General features: G+C 40.7%; 1 protein-coding gene across 2 annotated transcripts in view; it reads right to left on the bottom strand.

The window, feature by feature from the left end:
* The window catches only part of LOC147097070 (zinc finger CCCH domain-containing protein 10-like), an 83597-nt gene that overhangs the window by 57120 nt on the left and 8998 nt on the right, over positions 1-17479 (bottom strand). Inside the window, exon 1 of one of the 2 annotated variants that reach the window (XM_085972861.1) lies at positions 5675-5858. The exons of the other annotated variant lie outside the window; for it this stretch is intronic. The gene's annotated coding sequence lies outside the window, so the exon portion shown is untranslated. Of the gene's footprint in view, positions 1-5674; positions 5859-17479 lie in introns of those variants that run through there. 2 annotated transcript variants of the gene reach the window in all.

The raw sequence follows: 17479 nt of genomic DNA, 5'->3' as shown, positions 1-17479 counted from the left end.
GCAGGTGCAGCAGGCGGTTAAGGCGGCAAATGGTATGTTGGCCTTCGTAGCGAGAGGATTCGCGGACAGGAGCAAGGATGTCTTGCTGCAGTTGTACAGGGCCTTGGTGAGACCACACCTTGAGTATTGTGTGCAGTTTTGGTCGCCTTAACTGAGGAAGGATGTTCTTGCCATGGAAGGAGTGCAGCGAAGATTCACCAGACTGATACCTGGGATGGCAGGAATGACGTATGAGGAGAGATTGGGTCGATTGGGCTTGTACTCGCTGGAGTTTAGAAGAATGAGAGGGGATCTCATTGAAACTTATAAAATTCTAACAGGACTAGACAGACTAGATGCAGGAAAGGTGTTCCTGATGACGGGGGAGTCCAGAACCAGGGGTCACAGTCTAAAGATAAGGGGTAAGCCATTTAGGACTGAGATGAGGAGGAATTTCTTCACCCAGAGAGTGGTGAACCTGTGGAATTCTCTACCACAGAAGGCAGTTGAGGCCAATTCATTAAATATATTCAAGAAGGAGTTCGATATATTTCTTAAAGGCTAAAGGGATCAAGGGATATGGGGAGAAAGCAGGGACAGGGTACTGAGTTTGGATGATCAGCCATGATCACATTAAATGGCGGAGCAGACTCGAGGGGCCGAATGGCCTACTCCTGCTCCTATCTTCTAGGTTTCTATTTCATCTCGGGAGTGGAATTTGAAATGCAGCTCATAGCAACTACTTGTGTCTCTGAACTATACCAAGTTAAATTAGTGTAGGCAGCCGCAAACCAGTTTCAAGTAGGTATGGGTGCATAGCACAAAAGTGCCCATAATCTGGCAGTATGACCTAAAGGACATAAAATGGCTGGTATGAGGAATGGAAACATTTACACTGGTGCAGCAGAGGAATCATTTGAGGTTGGGGTTAAGGCATATTGTTGGGAGCAGTGTAGTTATATTTAATATCTAAACCATGCATCAACTCTCTTCAGAGCACCTGGCGCTGGGATTCTGCACTCAACAGCCTGTGATTTTCTGCCAATTTTCTTTAATGGGGGGGGGGGGGGGGGGAACACCGAGCAGCAAGGACAGAAGCGGAGAACCCCAGCTCGAGTGTCAAATATGGATACGGTGTTATATTTCTTAGCACTTGCATTCCTCACATTGATGGCCACAAAAAAACACGTATGTGTATATATATTATATACATACTTTAGAAAAATCTGCCCACATAATAGCACTAAATTGTATGAAATGGTTATAACAAGTTTTAAATTTTTGGTGTCGAGTAAGAGAAAATGTTACCAGCACCAATATCCCTCACTTTGAGATGCAGAAAAATTCACCAAAATTATCAAATGTAAGATCAGTGGGTCTTCAACTAAAGAAATTGGACTTAGGAATGCCTCACCAACAGGCTCATATTGACTTAATATTTCAGCTCTGATCAGTAAATGATCAAAAGCCAAAACACTACAGATGCTGGAAATCTGAAATGTAACATTCGGTTTCTCTCTCCGCAGATGCTGCCTGGCCTGCTGAGTATTTCCAGCACTTTGTTTATTTTTCAGTAAATGATCAGTCTGACAATGGCGCGATAAAGCAGAAGGAATTGGCATCCGTTTGAGCATTGGGTGCTACTCCCAATCAATCATTGGCAGTTTTTAAATTCAGCACCCTAAAAGTACAGGAAACTTTCTGGTATCCGGCACTGACGGGACCGAGCTGGTGCCGTACCATCAAAACTGCCGTAGAAACCAGCGCTAATGTTAAAACATACGGAGCTTTTGAGCGCCGTGTGAATCAACAAACCCTGTTGCTTAGCAACAGCTCCAAAACAGTCAGCCGCAGCTTAAAAGCGTCTCTGTAGCTAAGCAACAGCTTCAGCTAGACCTTGCAGAGCCTGACTGGGGAAAAAAAAGCAACGAGAAGTAAAAAAAAAACTTATAGGAAACGGCTCCTGAATTTTGCCGGTAGATAGAGCTTTCTGGACATTTAACCTCCGGTTAAACGAAAGTTTCCTGTATATTTTAAAAATTCAAATGCTGCTTAAACCATCCAAATAGCAGAGGTAAAGTCTGAGTCATGCAGACCAGGAGGATCTCAGGTTAGATCCTATTTTTTGTGAAGTTAGGTGATCTCGACCCTGGGAAATAAAGGCACTACAAATGGCTATACTGCCCCAGATTAGGAACTGAACAATCAGCCAGGATTTCCACTGCCAATTACTACACAGCAACTCATACTGGAAGTGCGTGTGTGTGAATGTCATGCGAGGACAGCATTGGGTCTGTGCTATGACAACTTCCAGTTGGATAGCTTACCAACACTCACCGTTGAGGTTCACATCAATAATGGTTGCTTGGATGAGGTACGAGAAGATAACCATGCCCAGATAGCAATATCCCAGTGTGTGTGCGCGTGGTGGCGGGGGAGAGGAAAGAAATGGGATAGGAAAATTGGCAATTAATTTACGAAGCAGGATAAACGGTTCTGATTTACACATGAATGTAATCCACCTTGAAAAAAGTTAAAAATTGAAAGAAAAAGTATTCAGAACTTTTGGGCTGCCAGAATTATTATTAAAAAAAAAATAAAAACCATGTATCAGTCCATTTTCACCAGTGTCTAGTATGGCAGATAGTCAGAAAAAATGTTTAGTAGTTACTGTGGATAGTGGTGTGAAAAAACTACATGGCATTGAAGATTTGCAAGATCCCTGTGATTACTACTTGCAAACTATTCACCCCACCCTTCAAAAGTAACCATGTTCTAGAACAGTGACAAGATGAAATTACCACCTTTAAAACTTCACGTACTTAATTTTCAAAAAATAAATGCCTTTACAATATGTAACAGCTGAAAAAGTGATCATATTTACTGTGTATATCTCTGATTTTCTGATTAGTCATTTTCTTGTTTTAGTTATCTTACTAAACCACACTGTCATAAAATAAAAATCTACAAAAATAAAAGAAATCGCATACTATCAAAAATAAATTCAACCACTGTGACAGACCTCACCCAGGCTCAGAGGAAACAATGGGGTGGCTTTTATCATTTTAAAACGTGAATTCTGAGGCCAATTGGATTCGGATAGATTTGATGGTTATTGGTGAAATATAGGCCTGGGCAAATCTGTAGCTCAATGTAATCAGGAGACTGATGTAGAGAGGCATAAACCTCCAGAGGTCTGGGGATCTATTGGGAGGAGCCCAATGCAGTCTACTCTGAATTAGCAGAAGATTTGAAGTAAATGACTTTTAGCATTAAATTCCCACTTTGCTGTGTTATTTTATCACACAAAATAATTTTGATTGAACAAAAATAGACTGTACAGAGGCATACTTGGGACTGTACAAAGGCACGAGATTGGCAAGGGACATCACTTCATTTATGTATTCAATTTTTTTAAAGTCAGAAATGGCATGGATGATGCACTATATACACACACACACACAAACAGAGAAAGCGCTGGCAAGTACTTATAAAAACCTTAACCCAGTACAGTAAATACAACTTTTCACTGAAACATTCTCAGTCTGTATTTCCTCATCACCTCTCTCCTGATGAGAAGTGGCTCATCTTGTGGTACAGTTTTATAGGTGACAGCAGCCCTCATCCAGTATCTTCACCAAGCAGCTATTCTTCATGTGAAAACTTAATAGTGTAAAGATATCAGTCAAGCTCGATTTTGCCTTCTCCCAATGTCCCCATATACGTATTTTGTAGAAGAGCATGAACCCTGGCTGATTTATTTTCCCTCATCAAGGATGCTGAACTAGACCGTATGGCTCAAAACTATACAGATTGAAGTCATTAGCTTCCATTCCTGGTGTACCTCTCCACCCTTGCTATCAGGAAGCCCATCAACCAAATTAAGCACAATTTGAGGAGTGCGGTTGCAAATTCTTCACAAAATAATTATTGCACAATCCACAGGAGATTTGTCAATTCATGAAGAAATTATCAGTGTGAACAGGATAGCACAAAGGCAGTGTAGAGGTCTGGACGGCAGCAGAGCCATGAGGAGGAGAAAAAAGCCAGCATTAGGTTTGGCAGGGACAAGCTCGGTTTACCCTAGCACGAGATCAGAAAATCCAAGAGATTGAAAATTGCCCCTGTCCGTTCTATTAAATGGAATGCTACCAATTTATACATTTGGAAAAGTACATGGGCCAAGGAAAAAATAAAATAGAAGCCAATATGCTTCTTGTGTACTTCTCTTAATTCATCACCACAAAGTGGTCCAAACACTGTTACCCTACGTTATAAAGCTCAAAATGCTCTCTGTACACACAAAGTTTGGAAGGAAAATATCGATAATTACTTCCCTATCTTTCTCCAAGTACCAAATGGACAGTGCAAAAATCACATGTCACAACTATGCTCAAATTCTTAACACTAAATTTTTGTAGAGTGAATGCAAGGAAAACAATCAGGCCAAAACTTTCAAGTCAACAGGTCATTTCAGAGTTAATATTAGCTTCCATAACTTTATAAAATACCAATGTACAGGCAACAAATGGCAATTTATGCAAGAGGGTTCACATTTAAGGTAGGGTGAACACAGCAAATTTCCAAGGAGAAACTAAGGCAGACTGGGAGCAAGATGGAAGAGTGAGCACAACACAGGCAAATTTAGTGGCATATATCTTAAGAATGATGGGTAGGATACCATCAGGACCAGACCGCAGCCGAGTCCATTCCTCTCACCAGATGTACATCCACCTTCTGAAAGGGGTCACTGGATAACAATCAGTACTGGGGGCCCTGTCTGCTTTTCCTCCTACGTAGCCATGGGGTGCTAAACGCCCTTAATGTGTGACCCCCAACTGAGATCAGCTCATTCAGTTCAGTAATCAGGACCGGGACCTTCTCGTCTGTAGGACTCAATTCACCAATTTTACTCTTTTTTCGCTTTATCTGCATTAACAGATCAGAGTAATCTTAACTCTCAGCATGCACCAGAACACACTTCAATACTGCTGGCAACATGGTCAATGTTCTGGCATTAAGTAACATTTTTAAATACATAAATTATTGAGATTTTAATACATTTGTGCTCTATAGAATCCCATCTGCTAACTGGTTACAAAACTAGATTTCCAATAAATTTCAACAGGAAATTGTAACGTTATAAAAATATACAGTAGCTTTCAAATTAGCTAATCTGCAACAACCTATTCATCTCTGCATTGTGAATTAGCACCTTTGATTTGGCGTCAGATGCGCTCATTGTTAAATCAGATTATAACTGAACTGTTCGATTCATACATTAATCTAAAAGTTTGGATTATAGATTTCAGAATTTTGTTATTAATCGATCTATAGCATGTAGAACATTTATTCACTCAGGGGTCCGCATCACTTGCTGGTCAATTTGTTTATGAATAAGATTGCTTTCCCAATAAAACGTGCTGGTCACTGGGCAGACCTATTGAAATACTCTACTATATTCAGTTACTAATTTTGAGAAGGACTTTTGAAGACTGGCCGTGGCAGCATTGTGAAAGCCACATCGATTAAAATCTCCGTCATCCGAAACAGGGCAGCAGTTCCCGGTTGGGCGAACGCACAAATTGCCGAGCAAGAGCAATTACACGGTGAGGATAAGAGCTGGAGCCACTCGCCCAGGCCGCTGTGCTTGGCAGAGGCATTGGCCGAAAACAAAAAAAACTCGGGATCTTACCTCCACACATCCAGCTAGCAGCGAGGAACTATGCGGAATTCAATCAGCGCTTGGAAAGTGACGATTAAATAAACTTTGTATTGGGCCTCAACAACACAAAAGGCCGAACCCTGGGCGGAAATATCCGGGAAAGGCAGCCCTCCGCATTGGCTAATCTACCCGACAGTCATCCGAGATGGCGGCAGGCGCCATTTTGTAAGTAGATCGGCGATAGCACTGCGGCCTGAAAAGCCGATTTTAAAATGGCGCGCGTCAATACCACTTCCCTCCCCCACATTCACCAGCAGCACACGACGTCAAACCGCGCGACTCGAGAAGCACCGAGACGCCGACAGCTCAAGCAAAGGAAATGAGAGCATAGCAACCACCAGGGTTGCCCATCTGCGATCGAGAAACAGAGCATCATGAAACCAAACCATAATAATGCACTGTAACTGAACAATTGTAGGGAAAACAACTTATGCCGGAAGCAAGTTGCAAAAACTGAATAAGGCGTGTGAGATCACAAATAAACCACCACAAGTAATGACAAAGTACTAACTTTAGTAAGCACCGTATTTTTAAAAACATCAGACAAGTATCCGATGTGCGGAAACTCATTAGCGTGTTAAGAGTTTTCAAACCAAATTATTGAGAAATTTACACGAGTAGATTTGCTCGATTATAGAATACACTTCCGAAAGTGAAGCAAGTCTAAGGAGCCGAGTCTGAGAGACTAAGAGACACCCCCACCACACCCACACACGTACTGCTGGAGTTTAACTAGTTTAAAAACTGTGCAGCTTAGCAGCAGAGCACTGATATATAAGATGGAGGTTGTACGTGTTGATTGTGCTGCTGAAAAAAAATAAGGAATAGAAACTTTGATTTTTTTTTTTTTACGGATTACAATTTACAACAGACCTTAAAATGTTCAAAAAGAAAATTTTACATGATATCAAGAGCTGATGTCAAGAAGGAAATTAACTAAATAATTACTATTTTGTAAGCCACAAAGTTAAATTGACTGGGAATCTTGCAGAAAATTGTAGAAAACATGAAAGGATATGTATTGTTTGTAGCAGCCATTGGGACTAAAAAATTTCAGCTGAAAGCATCCATTTTCCTGTTATTGAAGACTATTTAAAATAATTTCAACTTTGAAGGAAAGAATGTGGTACTTGACGTAATGCATAAATCTAATTGATACTGGAAATCAAAGCACTGATTATTCTTGTGCATAAACAGGAGAAACTATCGATCAGTATGTAAACTGGATTAAGAACTCAAAGCAAGACTCAATTTGTTGAATAGAATCACTAAAAGGGACAGGATAATATGTAAAATACCAAATAATTATTCCAGAAAGGCTGCTGAGAGCACAAGATCTGACATTAAGACAAAATAGTATAAATTCTTAGGAGCGAAAGAATAAAAGATCAGGCCAAATAGCTGTGCTATGACGAAAATGGAACCACACATTTGTTAACAGAGAGGTTAAGAAACTATCAAATTAAAAGTCTGATGCATCAAAGTTGAGAGAGATAACAGAGTGAGGGAATGGTGTGGAACCTATATAGATCCAAAAGATGCTAAGCTTTTGGGAAAGTGCATAAAATGTGGTTAAAAAACACTATGCAAGATGTTGCAAATTATAGAACAGGCAAAAGTAAAGTGCATGATGTAGAAGAGAACTTGCAGAATTTTACATGGATGTAATAGCTCCAAATCAAACAATGAGAGTTTGGGTGGTACCATTAATAGTGAATGAAACAGTCATGTGCTTTAAACTGGAATTAGGAAAATGTGTAAATGTCATATCGGATAGACCTAAACTGCATGAAACAAAGATATAAAAGTGACAGGGTAGTCAGGACCAGACACAACGTGAAAGACAAATGTACTGCCAGCGTCATACACAAGAACATCAAATACTAGTTGTCATTTGTAGTGCCAAAAGATATTCAGCCAAGTTTAGGTCTAAGCACATGCAAGAAATTCAGTCTAGTGAAAAGTAAGGAAACGCTTATACAGGAATGAAGGATCTTCTTCAAAGATTGGGTTGTTTGCTAGGAACCCACCAGATCAGGACTTAAGAAATATACACACACAGAAAAATACCATCTGCACTACTTTAAAATAAAAAATGTATTGTGACTGAGACTATAAATGTACCAACAAAACAAGCAAATGTGTTAGTAACTACTGACACGGAGTAAAAGACAGATTTTTTGGGACCCCAAAGACCTAAACAGGGCATGGAAACATTTCAAGCCATCAACTAGATAGAAAATTAAGGCACAGTTTGTTAATACAAGCTATTTTAACATGTTAGTTGCATCTTCAGATTTCTAGCAACTGAATTTGAATGAAAAAAGTTATGTACTTTGATGAAGTTACAGATTCTGACAGCTTCACTTTAGCATTGCTTCAACTGCAGCGGTAGTTTACTCCAGTTAACCTGAAGTAATTTTTTTTGCACAAAAATTTGAATTATACAGTAATTCAAATTAAAACTTAATTAAAACAGCACTTTTTTGTACTCTAAAGAAATTTGAATTAACAGGTAATTCTAATTAAGTGACTTTGTATTCTAAGAGTAGACTGTATCATAAAAATAATGAGCACATTAAAAGCATTGACATCAGTAGATGACTAACAGTGCGGGAATTGTTCAAACAGAACGACAGATTTCAGATAGTTGCTAGAAGAGAACATAAGACGACAAATATGTATTTGGAATCACTGATTTGACATTTGAGGACATAACTACAACCACATGCATTTATATGGCACCTTTAATAATGTATTCAAACATCCCAAGGCACTTCACAGGAGCATTAACAAGGTTTGACACCGAGCCACACAAGGAGATATTAGGACAGACGAGGTCAAAGCGGTAGGTTTTAAGGAGTGTCTTAAAAGGAGAGAGGCAGAGGTGTTTAGGGAGGACATCACAGAGCTTTGGGCCTAGGCAGCTGAAGACACAGCCGTCAATGGTAGAGTGAAGAAAATCAGGGACGCTCAAGAGGCCAGAATTGGAGGAGCGCAGAGATCTCGGAGGGTTGTAGGAGGTTACAGATATAGGGAGATGGAGGTATTTGAAAACAAGGATGAGAATTTTAAAATTGAGGCTTTGGTGGCCTGGGAGCCAATGTAGGTCAATGAGCACAGGGGTGATGGGTGAGCAGGACTTGGTGCGAGTTAGGACTTCATAACGTGAAAGTATCAGCTATTGAGGGTATGTCATGCCCACCGTGCAAGAAAGAAAGAGGTGCAAAGACTCCTAAGCAGGTCTATTAGTTAGTAATTTTTTTCCAGAAATTACTGCTGAATGAACTAGAAAAAAAACATGGAAAAGTTTAAAGATACTGCTCATGCAAGAGCAATTCTGGAGTTATAATTCTGAAGACAAACAAAGATTCATCTGCTGCATCAGAGACAGGATTTAGGGGATATGATGCTACAAAAGATAACTGGTAGCAACCATTTGCAGATGCATCTGCACAAATCAAGGAGCATTACATTTGGTTGTGAAAGGTTCATCAGCTTGTGTATTGCTATACTTCAGTGTTAAAATGGTCATTTTTGGTTCCCAAAACACCAGTAAAAATCCTGCACTTCCATTTGGTAAAAATAGAATTTGACTTACAGTCACAGAACACTGACCCTGATTATTGGTCAAAGGAGTCAGAATGCTACCACCGATGGGTATGGGCTTGATGAACCAAATGGCCTTTTCCTGCTGAATTTTATATTCTTACTGTGCTTATTTGTGGTCAACTTCATTAAAATTGATTATAAATCCTACACTGAAGAACATTTATACTTAAAAATTGGAGGCTTCATTGGAGAAAGTCAATCGTGTAGACCTTGCTGAAAGAGTTTTAAAACCACAAAAGACTAGTTCTGCTGGAAGCGACTCGTTATGCAGATTGGCATATTAATGGATTTGTGCGGCAAAACATTGCCTTGTGCTGTAATTGCATAATCTGAATTCTGTAGCATTTGTTTAGCGCTAAAGATTAAAGAGTTTGCTTATTTAATTTGAAAAGAAATATTGTAATTTTAGACTGTGGTGATATTTGTCTACTAAAGTATTCAGACACATGGGATGTGCTGTTTTCTACTGCAATTAGGGTAATTGTTAATCCAGAGCCATGTGACTTTTGTAAGACCAGAATTCATGAATACACTTTTGAATCTTAGGGAACAAGAGCTGTAGAACTATTGACAGGGAAAGCAGGGGGGCGGGGGGGGGAGGAAAGAGAGAAATACATTTAAAAAAAATCTGTATTTTAAAAGATATAATTGCAACACGGCAAATAACATTCTACATGTAATCACATAGATGCATGGATCGTATCACCTTATAACAATGTAATGCCATTAACATGCATAAGATGCATATTAAATCTTTCTTGCATGCCAGATGAAGCCTGTTCAGTCACTTTACTGATCAGCATCCAGACGAGTAATCCTTTGCAGCATACATAAACCATTTCACTAAAATGTTAATCTCACTGTTGGTGTCAGTGTGTTTTGGTCATATATATTTGTTTTCAAAATTTACATTTTATATGTGGTATACTTCCGTTTATCCAAAGTACTCCAGAGACATAAGTAGAATGAATTAATGAGGGATTGGAGTAACAGCAGTATAGAATTACACATAGCTGGAATTATAATTTTGACTCCCAGTCAGCTGAAATTGAAGTGTATTTATTATATCATTCATGTGTTGTGAAATACCATTACTGACATCCCACCCCACACCCTAACCTCTTGTATCAAAAAGGTATGATATGGGCGAATTGTTGGACCGAATGGCTTTCCTCATTTGGAAATATCTTGTGATTACTAAATGTGTACATCATCCATTCTATACATTGTAACAGGGAGATTTCCTACCGTTGTAGTCCACTTAAACCTGATGCCTGCCTCGGATTAGTAAGGAACCACACGGTGTTTTACTTCACTCCAAATTTTCTCCCCTCTTCTGAAGGAGGTGACTCATGGAGATAACAGTTCAATAGGCACAGGCAGCCTTTGACTAACCTGCCCAAGACACCGTTCTTTATTTATGATCCTAACAATTAGTGTCAGCGGGCTTTTCAACCACGGCAAGCACCAGAGCCAAGCCCGATTTCTTCCCTCTCCCAAATCCAATGTCCATGTGCATGCAAGTTCCATCATGGGTCACTGGGTAGCAGTCAAGTCGCTGATCCAACCCACATTAGCCTGGGCAGTGAGGCTAACTGCATCCTCTAGCATACTAGCCGAGATCAGGTACTTCAGCATGGACCAGGGATCGAACCGAGGGTGTGCGGCTCAGTACCACAATGGCAGTGCTTTAACCCACTGAACCATCAAGGTATTTAGAGCCTCAGGTTTTAGCAGTTATACTGCAGTGGATATATTAGTCAGGAAAAAGCAAAAACATCTTACTTTCAAAGACTTGGTCTGCCCTCTGGCTGGAAATGGTTAATACAATTTCTGAACATCCCCAGGCCAAAGATAAACTCCTTCAGTAAGCTAACAAGGCACAGCCTATTTTCAGAGGGGAGCAGAAAAGTTGTAAATTAATGTTAATGTTATTGGTTGACTTTTAAGTCTTAAGAGGACATTTAAAGCTTTCAGAGATTTGTTGTAAACTTCAAATGCAAATTTCACCCTCAAACTGACCCTTTGCAGTACAAGGTCTGATAATGCAAGAGTCAGCTTAAAAAGTTGAGAGACAACTGCGGCATCTGAATGATCAGGAAAAACTAGAAACTCGGTCTTAAAAACCATAAGGAATTACTAACTGTAAGCTACACTAAACTTGAACAGCATCTTGGATAAATGCTTGGAATATCAGAATCATCAGGAGTATGAATGACAAATTTAAAATGTTCTGATCTGAGCTGCAAACAGGGGCAGGCTGTTGAGTCATGCATTGGGACGTTTTACTACGTTAAAGGCGCTATATAAATACAAGTTGTTGTTGTTTGCTGCTCCAGGGAGCACTTGCAACTGCTGGAGGCAGGCCACATGACGCCTCTCAGCATCAGGATAGGCAGAAGAATAAGCAATGAAAATACAAAAATAAACAGAGGAAATAATTTGAACGCTGTATCCTTAGAAAATAAATAAATTGTTGTTCCCAAGTAATCGTTTGTGTCAATAAACACAAACTTGAATGAGATGTTACTGATCACTGACACGGTACCTTGGATACCTGAACTGCATTTAACGAATTTGCTCCGACCTCCCATACTAAGAAGGCAGAAAGCTTACCTGTTCGCCGAACCTGCTCATGCTATTCTTAATTCCGCTGTAAAGAGATGTTCTAGAATGGCCTGGCGCTCTTTCCCCGAAGGTAAGCACTTGGGCTTGGCTGACTGTGTGGAGGAAACTGGAAAGTGAACCCGTGTTTCTAAATATTGGACAACATTTTAGGGTCGGCTTAATAGGAAAGAAACCTAAACTAGAAAGAAAGACTTGCATTTATATAGCGCCTTTCACAACCTCATTAAGTGTACTCACTTGTTGTAATGTAGGAAACGCTGCAGCCAATTTGCGCACGGAAAGGTCCCACAAACAGCGATGTGACAATGACCAGATAATCTGTTTTAGTGATGTTGATTGAGGGATAAATATTGGCCAGGACACCGGGGAGAACTCCTCTGCTCCTCTTCGAAATAGAGCCATGGGATCTTTTACATCCACCTGAGGGCAGACGGAGCCTCGATGTATTGTCTCATCCGAAAGACAGCACCTCTGACAGTCCAGCACTCACTCAGTACTGCACTGGAGTGCTCAGCCTAGATTTTGTGCTCAAGTGCCTGAAGTGCGACTTGAACCCACAACCTTCTGATTCAGAGGCGAGAATGCTACTCGATTTTTCTTTAGGCACCATAAACTGGCAGAGAATTAAATTGACACTGGCCCTATAATCGATATACTATAAACTGTTGTGTTCAAACTATGAAAATGGATCAGCGTATTTTCAGAACAACACAAATTCAACACAGAAAAACTGCAGTTATCTGGGTCTCAGGGTCCTGGGCATGGAGTATTATAGAAATCCCTGAACCAGTGTGCACTGCAGGGGAGGGTTGCCGAAAAGAAGCTATAAAGGAGCGTGGTATAGTCCAGCACGTGGACCCTAAAGCATGCAGAAATCAAAGTAAAATTTCTAATTTACAGACACTCGAGTGCACCAACAGTTCCTTCAGGACAAATCCTTTATGCAAGTTCACCTATGGAATTTCCTACTTGTCTACAATGTGTTTAGACATGGACTGTGTTTGAAAGTCGGTTTTATTTTACAAAATTTAAAAAAGGCTTTCATAATTTGTGATATTATATATAATATATATGTTGATCTTCAACAGCAAGGACAACACTCCAGTCTTAAGGCATAAAGATAGCAGTTTCCATTGCAGTATGTACTGCATAGGAAACTCCAGTCAATGTGGTCAAAATAATCAGCAATATACTGTACGGTGAAAATTTTTTAAAAAGTCAAAAATACTGAAACGCAGGTTCATTGGTACTCGGAAAATACTGAAAAATTTATCAAAATATGTGTCATCACCAAGGAGTTTCTGCTTTGTTTCCCATTAATATTTCACTGACAAGTATAACTATTGTCAAATCAGAAAAGCTCGCGAGATTACAATTAGGTTCTAACAAAGGTAAACTATCCCTCCTCATCCTTCTTGACTTGTCTGCAGCCTTTGACACGGTTGACCACTCCATCCTTCTCCAACGTCTCTCCGTGGTCCAGCTGGGTGAGACTGCACTCGCCTGGTTCCATTCTTATCTATCTAATCGTAGCCAGAGAATCACCTGCAATGACCTCTCTTCCCGCTCCCGCATCATTACCTCTGGTGTCCCCCAAGGATCCATCCTTGGCCGCCTCCTATTTCTCATCTACATGTTGCCCCTTGGCGACATCATCCAAAAACACAGCGTCAGTTTCCACATGTACGCCGACGACACCCAGCTCTACCTCACCACCACTTCTCTCGACCCCTCCATGGTCTCCAAATTGTCAGACTGCTTGTCCGACAGAGTTCTGGATGAGCAAAAATTTTCACCAATTAAATATTGGGAAAACCAAAATCCATTGTTTTCAGTCCCCGCCACAAACTCCATTCCCGAGCCACTGACTCCATCCCTCTCCCCAACATCTGTCTGAGGCTGAACCACACTGTTCGCAACCTTGGTGTCATATTTGACCCGGAAATGAGCTTCCGACCACATATTCACAGCATAACAAAGACCGCCTACTTACATCTCCGTAACACCGCCAGTCTCCGCCCTTGCCTCAGCTCATCCGCTGCTGAAACTCTCATCCATGTCTTTGTTACCTCTAGACTTGACTATTCCAACGCACTCCTGGCTGGCCTCCCACATTCCCCCCAATAAACTTGAGGTCATACAAAACTCGGCTGCCCCGTGTCCTAACTCGCACCAAGTCCCGTTCGCCCATCACCCCTGTGCTCGCTGACCTACATTGGCTCCCAGTTAAGCAGTGCCTCGATTTCAAAATTCTCACCCTTGTTTCCAAATCTCTCCATGGTCTCGCCCCTTCCTATCTCTGTAATCGCCCCCGCCCCGAGATATCTGCGCTCCTCTAATTCTGCCCTCTTAATGACCCCTGATTATAATCGCTCAACCTTTGGTGGCCGTGCCTTCTGTTGTCGAGGCCCTAAGCTCTGGAATTCCCTGCCTAAACCTCTCCGCCTCTCTACCTGTCTTTCCTCCTTTAAGACGCTCCTTAAAACCTACCTCTTTGACCAAGCTTTTGGTCACCTGCCCTAATTTTGTGTCTTAAAATACTCCTGTGAAGCACCTTGGGGACGTTTTACTACGTTAAAGGCGCTATATAAATACAAGTAGTTGTTGCTGTTGTTTCCTAGAGAATTTGCATATTAGCAAATTTTTAGTAATGTGTGTGTGTGGGTGTGCGTCTGTGGGGTTCGGCTTGATGTGCAGGAAGCAGCAGAGGCAGTTACGGGGAGGGAGCAGACAAGCAACTGATAATTTTGGGTTTGGGGGAATTCCACATTTAGCAGCGCTGCTTTGTGACTTTAAGGGATCTTTGCAAACACTAAATACTGTGTTTTGTGATAGATTCTATTTGTTTCTCTCACAGTTGTAAGAAAATGTAAACATTCTAACAGCCAACAAAAAGATGGGTGATTAATTAGAGCTTTTAAAATGCATTTGTTTTTCACTGGGGGAAAAAGAACTCAAATTAAGATGAGGAATAATGCTGTCTTTCTGTCCGAAAGCAGAGAGGAATCATAATGTTTACATTTTACAACTGTCAACACAGATGATAATCAGAGGCGGTTTGCTTCAAGAAAATGAACTCAAATTACAACGAGGAAAGGCACTCTGTCTCTAATGCATTTTCTCAAGTTTAAAGAATAACTAAAAACTACAAAAAGGTGTAAAATCAGTAATCTAATCATTTTTATCCTTTAAAAATTGAAAACAAATCCCTCTTCTATAAACATTAATTGCATCATTGGCTGGGTTGGGGAAGAGAAAAGACAGTTGCGCGGAGTCAATAGATAATCAATGTGGGAAGGAGGTTCAAAGCTTTAAGTAAATTTAGATGTTCAGAATCACAGATTATTCAGAAACGTGTGATAGATTATAACATTGTAACACCCCTTACATACTTCACGATTCGCCACAAGAATTTTTTTACACTAGCTGCTGTATACTAAACATGTATTGGAAGTTGTCAAAATGTGTTCCTCTTCGCGTTCCCAGATACAATTTCTATTCAAACTGGCAAGAATAATTTAAAACAAACAAACTTGCGATTTGACCAACAGGAAGGTTCCTACGTTTCAGCATGATTTAAGAAAAAAAATCTTACACAATGCATTGAATATGCTGAGGTGATTTGTGTCAAAAGACAGGACAGAAAATATCAGATGGTGATGTTCAACTTGAACATAATGCACAATATTTTTGAGAACAGTTATATTCTATTTGGGCAACACAAAGCTCAAAGTGAAGACTCTGAGCTACTAGAGAACAGCAATTGGCAAAAGTCACTAGTTTGCAGCAAATAAACCTACTAACCCACCAACATTATAGATACTAAGAAAGTGTTTGCCAATTGCCTAGAAGTGGGATTAATGCAGTGAGCACAGGTATGCATTACAATGCGCTCCCACTATGTTGTCACTCATCCACTGCTAAATTGATCCGTCTAAGTTTAGTGGACAAAAGTTAATACTGAGCATGCAATGGTACAGCATATTACATTCATGATGAGCTTCATTTATAAATTTCTTGCATTTTTGCATACAAAGCAGACTCCTCCAGGATAACCTGCTGAGATCAGAATGAAACTGGGGTCTATTTATTAAGCATAATGAAGTATAACAAAACATGCTGGGTCTTAGTCGCACCCTTCCTGAGAGCATCACTCCCTGATGTTACTGAGAGAAGTGCATCCCAGCTGTTTCCAAGAGTGCGGAGGCCAGCATTCCCACTGCCATTTGTTTGCAGAGATGTGCATTCTGCGCCAGATTTGCCACCTGTATGGAGTTCCCCATTGTGCTTTCGCAGCATAAGGGTCTCTTGAAGGTATTAGGAATCAACTGGATGTGAACTTGGGACGCCATATTCCTATCTCAGTGAGAGTCATTCTTCTCTTCAGATGGGTATCTCCTTGATGGGGATCTTATCTACCCATCAAGGGAAACAGTACTTGGCAATGATACATGCTTTCCCTACTGGTGATTTTCATAATTATACCCATCACATTCTACATGCAACAATTTACACCTGGGCCTCTGACATCCACCCTTCTGACAGTCGTGGCAGACTGGAATCCAGCCTTTATTAAGAAGGTCATAACACAAAAAGCCAAGTTCAGAAAACTCATTAGCGTTTGGGTGGCAGAACTTGCAGCGCTTGCCGCGGATGCAGAAGTTGCGCAGGACGTCTCAGCAAATGTCATCAGTGCTATTGGCAGCCTTGCTGTTGCCACTGTTGACTAAATGATCTGTACCTGACATTTTTATAGATTAATTCAGTGCTGTTCAGTCAAGATGCTCAACAAGGAACTGCAAAAGAAAAACAAGTCATGTCTTTACAAAGAAAGAGGGAACGATCAGCAAAATAACTGATTCACCTTTCTCACAATGATTAAAACCTCCATCTTAAGTTTCTCCTTTTCACTCCTGCAGGAAGTGTAGATGTACCAGAATTGGCCTTCTGGTACTGTGCCCAGATGTACATTCATTGTGTGTGGGCCTAAACAGCAAGTGTTGGCAAGCTATTCCCCTGCAGAGGCATCAAAGCCAAACCTAATCCAAATGACCACACGCATGCACTTACAGGAGGGGTCACTGGATAGTGGTCAGGAATGAGACCTCACCCTGATTTTTCCCTCCCTAACCCAAAAGCCCAGACACAAATTGTAGCATCCCCACTGCCACCCTGGCTGAGATTAGCCAACTCACCACAGAAAAGGGATCAAACTTGGGACTTCTAGTCTATATAGCTCAGTTACTCGTCATCTTAACAAGCTGAGCAGTCAGGGAGTGCCCTAATTTATTTCTATTGATAGTATAAAGCCGGGGGGGGGGGGGGGGGGGGGGAAGAAACCTTTAAAGTTGAATAGTCCACCCACATACACTTTACAATAGGGGTCACTGACTATCAATTAGAAGCAGGAAATTTGGCTAATTTTCTCTCCTTAGCCCAAGGACACCGAAACCAGTTATAACGGTCCCACAACTTCTCTGGCTGAGAGCAGCTAAATCAACATGGGGCAGGGATTAAAGCTGGAATCTGGTCTAT

Source organism: Somniosus microcephalus, chromosome 33 (genome assembly GCF_052327205.1).
Source record: "Somniosus microcephalus isolate GS21.2 chromosome 33, FLI_Smic_1.0, whole genome shotgun sequence".
Lineage (NCBI taxonomy): Eukaryota > Metazoa > Chordata > Chondrichthyes > Squaliformes > Somniosidae > Somniosus > Somniosus microcephalus.
Note: the sequence above shows the minus strand (reverse complement) of the source record. Positions and strands in the feature narration are given on the sequence as shown.